Below are 13,798 nucleotides of genomic sequence, written 5' to 3'. Positions count from 1 at the left end.
TCTATAACTTGAACAATGAAGGTCAACTGGTGAGACATGACCTTCCTACAACAGATCATAGAATTATTAGTTGATACTACAGTGTATCTTCAATAGTCATACTTGGTGTTTCTATTTTTATTAATTTTATGTTATTGAAGCCTTTCATAGATTTCTCGCAGTAATGAATTAATGGCATTCAATGCATGAAAACCAAAATTTGTTTATCTACACATGCAGAATATTATGGCATTTTCCCACCTGGTGGCGACTTAAAGTAAATGTATGTTTAACTAAAAGCGTTTATTAAAACATAAACACTCCTTAAACAAATTGTATGCAGTATTACTATATCATTTGAATTCACAATTGAATAATAGGTTTTTTTTTGTAATAAACTCACTAAAACTGCCCATCTTTTTTGTTTATAAGAGCTGACAAAAGGGAAAACAATTGGCCTGCTGCGATAACCGCCAATTGATAAGCTATTTTTTCCAAGAAAGACAAATAGCAGAACTTAACTCATACAGGTGAATTAGGAAACACTTTTTGTGCCTAACTCTGATCCCCAAATTACGAGGCCTAACTACCAAGCCCTGCCAGGAAACATCTGAATGCAATGTTTGTCGAAAATTAACATTTAAAGATTATCATACTAGTGCAGAATATAATGGAACATGAATATTATCATATTTACTTTAACGTTAATTAATCTTATTCATTAATTGGCATTATGGTTTCATGTTATAGTAAACAGTTTAAGTAACTTTTATTATATAAAAAAGCGATTATAGTTAGCTTATTAAATGACGTATTTACAATAACTCTTTAATACATATTGGTGTGTCTGATAGTATACTCGTAATCCGAGAGTCACAGGCTCGAATCCCCTTCGCACCAAACATGCTTCCCCTCTCAGCCGTGGGGGCGTTATAATGTGACGGTCATTTATTCGTTGGTAAAAGAGTAGCCCAAGAGTTGACGGTGGGTGGTGATGACTTGCTGCCTTCCCTCTAGTCTTACACTGCTAAATTAGGGACGGCTAGCAAAGATAGCCCACGAGTTGCTTTGTGCGAAATTCAAAAAACAAACAAACAAAGAAGCTAAACAAGACACACTTTTGTACGAGATGTAACTTGGTAAGAACGATGACATACTGTTACTTTATACGTTAGGTTAAAAATGTAGTACTGTTAGCTTCATGAAATAGTTCCTTTCAAAAAATCAGCTCTATAAGAGTATTATATATAACAAGCGAATTCATAAACTGTGTAATCTAGCGAGTATCTTTCTAAGAGTTGTTTATAATAGTGGGATTGAGCGTCACATTATAACGCCCCCACGGCTGAAAGAGCGAACATGTTTGGTGCAGCCGAGTTTCGAACTCGCGATCCTCGGATTACGAGTCGAACACCTTAGCCCACCTGGCCATGCCGGGCCGTCTTGTTTAGCTACTTACAGGTCTAAAAGCAGTATATATTAGTCGCTAAACAATACTTGCTGTTAAAACTATAAATAAGTATTATGCTAAAATAAGTTAAAATATTGCATTCTTCGCCACAAAATAAGAATTTGTTTACTGAGGTCACACAAAAAAAGATTAAAAAAACTTAAAGCTTTGTAGTTGTACAGTATACATGTTGGCACGATATTCAACGATAATAATGTGTAATCTGCAGACGTGTTTGTGTATCATACTATAAAAAAGATAGTTGCAGGCCTGTGGGCCTCGTACTTAGGACGAATTATTCAAAATATCAGATAAGAGTATCGTGCTGTATACAAAACATCCTGATTGTGAAACTTTTTACAAATAGTCACTCTGTTCGACTGGAATCAAAATTTACCGTTTTGAGGCAGATTATTACCCGATGAAGCGACATGGACTGTGGCAATATGTGGAGCACCATAAACGTTTCAGTATAATGTACTTTCTGTAAGAAGTATCTTGAGAATCGTCTTGGTTTCATCTACGTTTTTAAAAGCAAAACATAAGCAGGATTTTACCCCTCGTTGGTTTGCATAGCGCTTTCTCAAAGTCAGGTAATTTATGAAGTATGAACATCATCTATGATCTATGTTTTCTAATACAAGTAAAATATATATAGTATTTTTAACATATGTTATGGTGTAATTATGTATCAGGAAAAATAGTGTTGATAGTGGAAAGAATGTTGCTTGTAGAAAGGAGACCGTTGCTAAATCACTTTAAATTATATGTCTATTGACATACGCCATTATAAATACAATATATTTAAAACTATATTCAAGTAGGCCTGAAAGGTTACCTGCGTTTATATTGAAGTTAACTTAATATTTTAAATAATGAAAAAACTTGCACGGGTTCCTTGTTCATAAGAATTTTAAAACTGACGATTACATATGGACCTCTGTATAATTCATTTAATGTTTGAAAAATACTGTGTGTGTGTGTGTGTTTCGTATATCAAAGCCACAAAGGGTTATCTGCTCCGCCCACCGAGGTATATCGAACCCCTGATTTTAGCGTTGTAAATCCGGAGACATACCGCTGTACTAGCGGGGGGCTTGAAAAATACTGCTGGCGTATTAAAAAGTGGTGCCCAATTGAACTGTTTTTTTTTTTTTTTTGTTTTTTTTTGGTGAAACTTACTTTAAATATTTAATAAACGTTGTTAAGATAAATATTTTCTTTGAAGAGAACTCAATAAACTACTTCATTTATACGTTCCAAAATAATGCAGTTTGAATTTTCAGTTCATAGAGTAATTTTTCTTTTCATGAAATTATTAAATACGTTAGAATTAAAATTTATACACACTACATCATAATTTTTAGTAACCCAAAGATTTTTAATTGGAGTAATTTTTTGTTAAATACGAGTAATCTGTAAGATTTTATTTTTTAAAATTTAATGTCAGATTCACAGTAAGTTTGACTGTAAACCATCTCAGACTACAGATAAATTCTAAATTATTGCGAGTTTTGTAACAAACATTTGAATCATTTAATTTATTAGAATCAGAGCAACAAGAAAATTTGCGGTAGGTTTCATAAGAAAGACAGATTATTTACAAAGGATAGTTACATACTAGAGAACGTTTTGTACATAAATCATAAGTGGTGTTTTCGTTTTATCCGTGGCTCATAGAATGGCTCCGAGTTTTGTACTTGCGTGAGTGTGTGTGTTTAAGTTTTTTCATGGACAATTTTTTTTATACCTCTGTCATCTTATGATTGATTCAAGAACTAATTTCAGTTTTGGACTAACGATGTCAAACTCTCTCGGTTTATTATTTAAATGACAGGTCTGAGATTATTTTACTATAATCCTACCTGAAATAGTTACAAGTGTCGTGACTATTGAAGATCTTTTTCTTGTTTCTGTGCACAAGAGATAATAAAATAAATAAGCTTTTGGAAAATTTCATTGTTAGTGTGATTCTCCAAGAACATTTTGCTTTTGTTGATAAAGTCTCCAAATTCTTGTTCTTCTCTTGGATGGATTTTGTAAAGAGAATATACTGCTAAGATGTTTTAACAGAGATATAAGAGTACAATATATGAAATAAAACCAATACATTAGTATTTCTTCCACATTATCAATTGGATATTAAAGGTCTCGCAGTCAGGTTGTACTATACCTTTGACATGAATAAAATAAGTAAAATATTAAATAATAAAATGTTAACTTCATTCGTAGTAAAATTGAAAGGTCTGTCAAAAACAAAAATAATTGTTTTGTTTGTTGCAATAAAACTCTACATTTCTTTAAAAAATCTATAAATTTCGTTTTGTATATAACACGAACATTGCACACTTCAGTTGTCTTCAATGTACATACTCATTAATCATTGATAAATACAAATGTTTCGTCCAATTAACCTTTATTCTGAAGAAAGAGATAAAACGTACATAATAGGAAGTTACATTCAAAGTATAATTTACAATTTATGACTTTTGTTCAAAGAAATGTTGATATAATTTAGAATATTAAACTTAAAATGTTTGAGTCTTTAGATGAATCATTCATTGAAATTAAAAGAGGCGCGGAAGCTTGTGATGTGGAACGTTATTTGAACTTTAAACAGACGAATGTAAACAACAGCATCCAGTGTAATTATGTATGTTTATTTGCAATTAAGTACAAAGATACATAATAGGATATCAGTGCTCTACCCACCATGGTATCGAAACCTGGTATCTAGTTGTATGTGTCTCCAGACACATGTCGCTGTGCTAGTAGGGAGCATAATGTTAGTATTTTTTAATTAATGTAGGTCAGAAAGGATTCGGTACAATTAAAGAATCTAAACTATTTTGAAATTCATAATTCTTGTTTACTTTCATTTTATATTTTGAATCTTTTTATAAGTTTTACATACTTTGTGAACAAACCAATGTGTTTTTGAAAATTCAAAAGGTCTATCCACGCCATCTTTCCTGAAAATAAAAATAAAACACTTTGAAAACACAACCTATACATTTTTAGTAACGTTATTTTTCTGGTAAAATATTGCAATTGTTATAATAATACATAAATAGAAGGAGAACAAAAAGTGAGCTTATATCGAAAATGTTGTTAATTTATTATATCTTTTATTAAATAATAGAAAAATACGTAAAACTGTATTTTAGACCGTACTCGGCGAGATCTGCTCATATATGATCTCAAATCTGTAGCTTTCATAAATACATAAACGTTTCATGATTTAGTTACGTATTCTCATAAAACGTGATCTTCATCTGTTGTAGATTCTTTCATCTTATTACCATTAGTCTGCAAAATGATTAAACATGTTTCTCTACAATTGTGAAGTCGTTAAAAAATACCTTAGAAATAAGAGAACTGATGATATGAAATAGTCAGGTCAATCACCTGTTATCGATCCGATTGAAAAATAATTGGCTGAGTTTAGCTGATTGAAGAAAGATCGCAAACCAAACACGGAATTCCCCCCAATTAATGAATTTGTTTTTGTTCCACTACTTCAACAGAACATGGTATTTTAGATTTTCATAATGTTTTCCTTCCTCTACCGTCAGTTTCAATATTAAAGTGAATGACAAGATTAGCATATAATTTGTTTTACAGCTTAGAGCAATGCTCCACGTCAGACTATCTTCGTTCTGTCCACTACAGAAAGTCGATCCCTGAATATTTACAAACTTACCCATGCCACACTAGAGGACAATGTTATATTACAAAGTTCTAAATTGTTTTTCGCAAAGCAATCAAATGTCTAAATGCTGTAAAGTTATTTTAGTAAAAACTGCCTATTTATATTGAAGACTGAATCTTATGTATTTGTGGACAATCATTTGATCGACTTTAAATTCGACTAATTTTTTGCTTTAGCTCTTTGATGATTTAACGACAAAATTGTGGGTCTATAACAATAAAAATCGACTTTCGATTCCCAAAGTGGACATCGCACAAATAAAAAACATTGTGTAGCTTTGCACATAATGATATATTTTGTTCTCAGGCAGAATATACAAATGTATTGAATACAGTTGTAGGTGAACCAGATAAATAAATATCACATAAATCATTATACTGAGCTTTTTTACTTTTGTTTATTTCCTTCAGTGATCACATTTTATAAATACTTTATAACATAACTAATTATTCTCCACTTTTTCAAGATGCTGTCTTCTTAAAACTTCATTATCATTTGTTGACATTCTTCTACAAATTAAATACCAAAGTATATTAAACACCATTTAAGGTGTCTTACTTACAAAGTAAACATAATATTGGAAAATTATAAGTTCAGTTCACTAAAATTAATTAGTTTATTATTTAAGTGTTATGTAACAGCTTGTTTAAAATCAAATATCTGAGCTTAGCAAGTAAAGGAGCCACATTTTTATTCTATCTTTATGCGTCAAATTAATAAAAATATGTTATCTTAACTTAGAGCTGAAAACGCACCTTACAAATTGGACAACAACGGTTTGGAGGCGTAAAAGTTTTTCCACTTGGACAAGACGATGGGTCAACGTATGCACATCGAACTACTGCACAGTTTAGTCGTTTACATTCAGCTGACCAGCTAAGTGATTACAAAGAAACAAAGGTTTCTAATACATGTGTAAAATTATTATTATACCGCTATAGTGTAACATTTAAGGACGACAGTGACGTTGGTTGGTCAACGAGGATGTTTATCTACTAAACTATCTGTAGGCCTAGATACACACACACATAAATACACACTCAAAGCCAGATTATATCATTCAAACATTTATCAAGCCTTTCTTTAAATTCTCTTAAATTTACTGTTTCCACTGCGTCTGAAGAGAACCCATTTCAAGAACCAATTATCTTGCAAGAAAAATAACTGTCTTAGATAAAGACGACTCTAACCTGCAAAGTGTTGAATTTATGTTTTGTTGTCTTATCAATCTGACGATTAAGTTGGAAAGAATGTGGTGCTTTAACATTGCTAGTTCTCATAATAATCTTAAGTACCTTAGCTATGTTTCTTCTAGCTCTTTAATTTTCAAAACAAAACAATAACCTGTTCTTTTATAACAAATTCTACCCCAGGTAACATCTTAGTAATCCTTCACACCATTTACAACAAAACAATGCTTTTCGTAAGATAATGAGAGTCTAGTACTAGACACAATCCTACAGACGTAACATAACGAGTGACGTATACAATGAAATTCTAACCTCTTTAGACAAATTAAATATTTTCTGAGAAACAACCTAAAAGACCAATTGCCATACATCTTACACACACTCAACCATTACACAATATTTATTTTCTTCTAGAACACTGTTAATATAATTCCCATTAAAATTATTCTACCAAAAATGAACAAAAGTTCTGATAATTAGTGACAATCTTATTTGACTGAAATCTATTTTGAACAGTCCTTTCTTTTCTCCATCTAGCCACTTTCACCTTAATGAGCCAACTAACCCCATATAGACTCAAATACACACATACCATTGAAACTAACTTGGCAAATTTTTCTAAATATCAAGATGCGTCAAATTCATACACTTATCTTAATGTAATAAGCAAAACCTCTTTAAAAATATTAAAAGATTTAAGGAAAACTTTCTTCTACTTAATTTTGCACTTTATTAAATGATGTTGAAAACCTTCATCATTAATAACTCAAACATATAGCTACAGGGTGAATACTTACCTCTCTTGAAAACAGAAGCAACATCAGTCAACTTATAATCGTTTGTAATCTGCCACAGGTAAAGATGACACAATTAACAGAAAGTGACTCGCATGTACAACGTGTAACCACCTTTAAAACACTTGGAAAAATGTTATCGGTCGGAAAACACTTAAAATCATTTAATTTTCTCGATATTTTTTTTCTGAAAGAGTTAGTTTTAGTCTACTATTAGGTCCGAAAAACGAAAGTGGTTATGAGTGTATAATTAGATTACTTAATGTTCGCTGAAATTAAATCTTATTTTTTGAAAGAAATATATGTTTAAACCAATATTATATTACACCTTATGTTACACTTTCTAAAATAATTGCAAGTAGTGAACTTGTAGCAACAAACTAAAATATTTTCATTAAGGTTTTCAAGAACTCATTTAACCATTAAAGAAAAGTAGTTGGATGAATTTTCAAGTTGCATCTTAGCAAAATCTGTGCAAATAATTTTGGGAAGTCCTATAATTATTTTCTATATATAACTCAATGTTAGTAAAATTACTAACATTCAAGTTTCCCGACTATAGTTGTATTTAATAAACGTGACTTTTTTTGTTTTTGAATTTCGCACACACTTAGACGTGCTATGTAGAGGGAAGGCAGCTTGTCATCACCATCCAACGCCAACCCTTTGGCTACTCTTTTACCACCGAATACTTGGACTGACTGTTAATTTATAACGCCCCTTAGGGCTTAAAGGGTGAACGGAGATTCGAACCCGAGACCCTCAGATAACAAGTCGAGTGTTTTTAATTACCTGGTGCCAAGCCGATGGTTATTTTTCTTTATTTGCTGCTTCTCTCAAGTTTCTTAAAATAACTGAAAAACTTACAAGCGTTCAGGAATAGCTTAAACTTGGCAATAAGTTTCATTAAAAGAAGAACAGAATTCATAGAGAACACTAGCTAGAGATAAAAGTTAGGAAGAGGTCAGTTACTTGACAAATATTTCGCTTGTTTAATAATTATTGAATTTAATTGTATGCAATTACTTGTCAGAAATATTTGATGGTTGTAGAAATGCAAAATCTCTGCTAATAGTTAAAGAATAATCCATCTATCCTTTAATTTTATTTTTCATTCTTTGTATCTTTATTATCCTTTGAAGGATACCAAGAACTTAATTATAAAAATGTAAACTGTTATTTTTAGAGATTTTTGAAGATGTAATTATACCTTAGAGAAAGAGGTGTATCATAATTAGGAACTGGTACATATATAAGATCTCAGTACTTTTCTGAGAAAAACATTTCACATCGCAAATGTTTGCTTCAAACTATTATTTAAGTTTTTGTCATCCTTTATTCATTGTGAAATATTTACTAGGAAATCAAACACGTGATATACTTCAATCCAGCTTTCGCAATTCCAGTCGTGTGTGTGCGAGTGTATTCGTGCATGTATTCATTTTTACCATAATTACACATACATAAATATAATTTACACTAATATTTTCTTTGTACGATGTTATCCGATCTCCGCAGAAAGACTTGCTTGTTTGGTTTAGCAGTTTTCGGATCAGAATTATCACCAAAGAGGGAAGGCAGCTAGTCTTCACTACCCACCACCTACTCTTTGGCTACTCTTTCACCAACGAATATTGGAATCGACCGTAACATTATATATCCAACACGGCTGATAGGGCGAGCATGTTTGGTGTGATGGGAATTTGTACCCGCAACCCTCAGATTACGGCTCGTTTGCCTTTACCACCTGGCCACGCAGGGCACAATAGAAATGGAGAATTGCTGGTTTATCAATATATTCCATTCTACCTATGTCATAATGACTTGCTATCCGTGTTTATATTAGTCGTTAAACTCAATATATATATCCTTTGTTTTAAAGGAAAATTCATCCATCGGCTTCTGATAAGCTTTTAAAACAGTTTCCATATTCATTTTTTTATGCGAGACAAAACCCACCCTGAGCAGAAAATGTTTTTTTTTTCCAAATTGCTTACGCCTAAAGTAAATGGATAAAAGACCTATTTTTCTCTTCAAACTTTGCTTTTGTGACCTGGGTAATGAAATTTTCAGTGTTACCCATTTTCCATAACATACCAGGCAGATTAAGTGCTGATAGAGAATTTTCTCGAGCTTACAAGAAGATAAGAATTTTCAAGATTGTTGTTGAACTTACGAGAATTTTCAAACACATTTAGAATTTTCTAGAATTTTCCATAGTAATAGATATTCAAGGGGCTCACCACTCACCATTTCAGTTTAGTTCTAGCTTTCTAAGCGAACACCTAGATCTATGCGATTTTATCAGAGATTACATCAAGAAGCTACAAGCATTCTTCAGACGCATTCTTCTATGTATGTGGCCAAGTTATCAAGACTAGAGCGAAAAAGTACTCTGAGAGCATTTGTTAAAATGTTCGAGTCCTACAAGGCATATTTTGACGTGCCTGTTGAGTGTGAAGACAAACCCTGGGTACCTCATTTTATCTGCGAGCTCTGCAAATAAATCTCTAGAAGGTAATACGCAAAATGTTTGTTTGTTTGAATAGAAAAAAATTGATATTATACAAATTAAACCTTTTAAAATTTAAATATTTTAAATTTATTTTAATTTCAGAAGTATAAAAAAATATTACTATTTTTCACGAACCTCTTACACTAGTTGTGGATGAAAAATTTATTCTCCATAATAAAAATTGTATTTTACTCCCATACAGGATGGTGGTACATGGAGGAAAAAAAAAAAGCCATTAAGTACGCTATTCCAAGAATTTGGCGTGAACCTACTGACCACTCAAGCAATTAGTGCTTCTGCATGAGGGCCCTCCAAACCGTAGGGCTGGCAAGAATGCATCTGCTATCAAGTATCTGGACCTTCCATCACCTATTGCCCCAGTACCACACTGCCTTGGGCTCCCTGTACTCACTCCGCCAGAGGGAAAGCAGCCATCCTCAAAAGAGAGCAGGAAATTAAAGAAGGAGGTAGAGGTTGAAGATCCAGATAACAGTTTCAGAGGTGCAGCTGGTGAGAAAAACTCATATTATCCCAAACAAAGAGACCTCTATGACTTGATCAGAGATCTTGGTCTAATAAAGTCGAATGCTGAGACTATTTGGAGGGTGATACGTTAAAGTGATTTACATTACATTCGTAAATCTCGAAAACTACTCACTTCTAAACATTTTTGTATATCTTTAGTATATACACACGTAAATCTTGATTCACATGTTTTATTCAGATCTTATGCAGCGCTATGAGGCTTTAAATATTTTTTTAAATATATGACCCCCGCTAGAACAGCGGTATGTCTCCGGATTTGCAACGCTAGATGTAATCTAGCCTAATGCAAATTTGCTATAAGAAAACACTACCGTCAAAACTCATGTAAGTGAAAATGTGCAAATTCGCCCGTTTTTTTACATAGAAAATAGGTTAAATTATAAATTTCATTATCCAGGTCACAAAAGCAAAGTTTGAAGAGTTTTATACTTTTAATTCACTGTTAGGCTTCAGCAGCGTATAAGATTTATTGTAGATATTGATAACTTAAAGACATTGTGACGAGTCATTTGCGATCAAGACATTCACAAAGCTATGCATAATGGTTGTCTTAATATGCCATAGGCAATTTTTTTTTCTAATTTTATAACTATAAATTATAAAAGTTTTCTGTATTACGTTTTCAAAATTAATTATTTTAAAACTTATTTAATGGCTGTTTAAAACCAATCTATATGATATGAATAGCTTTGCATTATGAAACACCCAACAACAAATTCAAATAACTTACAGAATGACACAAGAAAACGGAAAGCAATGTCAATGAATCCTCCATACCTTGTTACTGCTAGAATACACAGAACAGAGAGCATGAGATGATGGACTTTCATTTCAAGACTTTGTAGTTTCTTTATTCCTTCCTGGGCAAAATAAGTATAATTAATATTTACAAAACGTGAAAATAATGACCTATCACAATTTAAGAGATCAAACGTTGTAAAAACGGTTGTTCTCAACTTCATTTTAGGATAATTACTGGTTAGATTACTAAATAATTTTGCTTAGTTTAGAAAAAAAAAACGAAATTGGATTATCCTATGTATCCATTACGTGCAAACGAGCCCAGGAACACTACATTTGAACAATAAATAATAACTTCGAAATGAGTGCAGGACAGGTGTTTGATAAAAATTATAAAATACCAGTGGTCTATTATTTGCTTCAAATGCTCTTTATGATTAAGAAAGGTCCTAATTAGCCAGTAAACCTCCTTTATATTCCCAAAACCCATAAGGACGCCTACCTTTAGTATGCCAATATTGATACCAATGGCCTTCGAGTATGATTGAATTCAATTTCGAAAACTCTGTTGTAAAATAAATTCATTATCCTTGAAATTTTAATTCCTAAATTTCTAAATGACATTCTGGACATGTCTTAGCCCCATAGGTACCCCAAATAAATAAGGATATGAAACACATTGACACCACACAAAGTCACATCGAATTCACCTGCCAAGGTTGGTTCTGCTATCTCCAAAATCTTCCGAAGAGTTTGATAGGAAAAAGATTCACAAACGCATTAAGTGATAATACAGGTATTAGTGTTTGTTTTTTAAAAATCTTCTAAAACGTTGCTTTGGTGAAATGTTGCTCATTAAACAATGGCAGGTAGTAAATTATGTAAAGTTTTTAACGTCTGATATCAAAAATAAGCATTAAGACCTTAATTTTGTTTGTTTCAGTGACTGTTTTGGATATAAACAAAAATGATTATATTACATTCATCTGGACTACTCTCCTACTAACCCACTGATTGCGACTGATCTTAGCGCGCGCAAAATGTTTGCAAGACGTACACAGTACAGATCACTCTGGTATTTAACTGCCGGAGGCGGATCGTACAATAAGGACGATCAGCAGTCAATGAGCTATTGGACATCTTGCTGCTGATTTTGATAATCTTACTCCATGACTTATCTACATGCTATACAAATAATCAACAGGCTTTATCAATTTGTATTAGGTCAAAAATAGAGCACCATTTGATTTTGCGAGGGACTGATACTGTTTTAGAAGCAGGTGCATTCATTGGGTGCACACACCTGTAGAACAAAATAGCTTTCTGGGTGTTTCTTATTGCACCAATTGATGTTGTGATTGTAAGTGAAATACTTATAGTATAACAGCTTGGAGTCACTGATATCCAATTGTCATGAAAATAATTAATCAAATGCCATTGAACCTGGTAAAAATATACCAAATACTTTTTGGTTCTTACAACGCTAAAATCAGGGGTTCGATTCCCCTCGGTGGGCTGAGCAGATAGCCCTTTGTGGCTTTGCTATACTAAAAAAAACAACACACACACACACACACACACTTTTCGGTTCTCGTACATAAAAAAAAAAATCATAATTGATTTAGTGTTTCTTTTACGACACCCCAGGGGCATAGCGGTATTTCTGTAGACTTACAACGTTGGAAACAGTGTTTCGATACCCGTGGTGCGCAGAGCACAGAAAGCCTGTTGTGTATTTTTGTGCTTAATTTAAAGTAATTTTTTTTTTCTCTAAGGATTGAGATATTTCCAACATCCTTGTTCTTAGACACCGTTTAGACAAAAGGAACATTAAACACACATCCTGTCATTTTAAAATAATCTGAGTTTGCTACACTTTCCGACACTCTGGAAAGTCAGTCACTTTTTAGACATAACCTGATCTTGAAACCCATCGTAATATATAAACCCATCTCAACTTTTTGACAACACTGAAACGGTGGTATTATGCATTATTAGTATAACTACATATCTGAGCATATGACGAATCATAAACTATTTGACAGTTATTTTTATATTGTAGTCTAAAAATAAAATCCCCAATTCTATTAACTACTAGCACCACAAATACAGACGTACACAGACCTAGTTACACGCAATTAATTGCTAACACTGAGTAATCTGTTAAAGTATTCAAGTACATAGCAGCATCAAATAATATTTAAAATATTCCTAATTCGCATAGAGTAGAAAACCTGTTTCAAGTATAACTTTCATTCTTCACGATCACACATAAACTATTTCTCACGTAATATTTAGTTAACGTAAATGTACACGTGTACACAAGTTTAAAGGATTATATCAAGTTGGTCAAATTATCGTACGCTAAAATTTGAACTTACATAATTATTACTCAAAACAATAATTAATAAATACAACATACGATATACCAAAAATCCTACATAGCTACTACCATACCTCAATAACCTAAAAAACCCCTTCTCAAACAAACGTTGAAATGAATAACTTACACAACAACACGTTTACTAACATCGACTAAACAGCTTGCAGCTGCTTATTATTATAACAGAAATAATATAAGCGCCATCTATCTCAATAATAGTTTCACATTTAGTAAAATAAATATTAAGCAAATATCTGATGACAGGAAACATTTGAGATTATTTCCAAAGCAGTCACATTTTATAAATTAGTCTTTAAAATATTTTATAACACCAAACAGAAACATTATAAAAATTATTGCTTACTTATAAATATATCACAAAAAAGACTAAGGTCAGATAATATTTATAACAATATAAATAATGTTTATTTGTTTGTTTTATTTTTTGAATTTCTCGCAAAGTCATAACCACCCATCACCAATTCTTT

The 13,798-nt window shown here is 32.1% G+C and overlaps 1 protein-coding gene and 1 long non-coding RNA gene across 4 annotated transcripts in view; both read right to left on the bottom strand.

Annotated features, from left to right (window-relative positions):
• LOC143233240 (nephrin-like) overlaps positions 1–13,798 on the bottom strand; it is a 313,070-nt gene that overhangs the window by 190,276 nt on the left and 108,996 nt on the right. The gene's annotated exons all lie outside the window — the stretch shown is intronic.
• Positions 4,069–13,528, bottom strand: LOC143233236 (uncharacterized). Of its 3 annotated transcripts, none has more exons than XR_013018048.1 (4): positions 13,385–13,527; positions 10,964–11,046; positions 5,897–6,017; positions 4,069–4,401 (listed from the first exon to the last, which is right to left on the bottom strand). It is a non-coding gene; the product is annotated as an uncharacterized LOC143233236 (long non-coding RNA). The 3 variants fall into 3 exon arrangements; XR_013018050.1 differs by having other exon boundaries at positions 13,438–13,504; XR_013018049.1 differs by lacking the exon at positions 4,069–4,401 and adding an exon at positions 5,520–5,650 and having other exon boundaries at positions 13,385–13,528.

This window comes from Tachypleus tridentatus, chromosome 12, assembly GCF_004210375.1.
Source record: "Tachypleus tridentatus isolate NWPU-2018 chromosome 12, ASM421037v1, whole genome shotgun sequence".
In the NCBI taxonomy this organism is placed as follows: domain Eukaryota; kingdom Metazoa; phylum Arthropoda; class Merostomata; order Xiphosura; family Limulidae; genus Tachypleus; species Tachypleus tridentatus.
The sequence above is the reverse complement of the archived record's forward strand: the minus strand, read 5'-3'. Positions and strand labels throughout refer to the sequence as shown.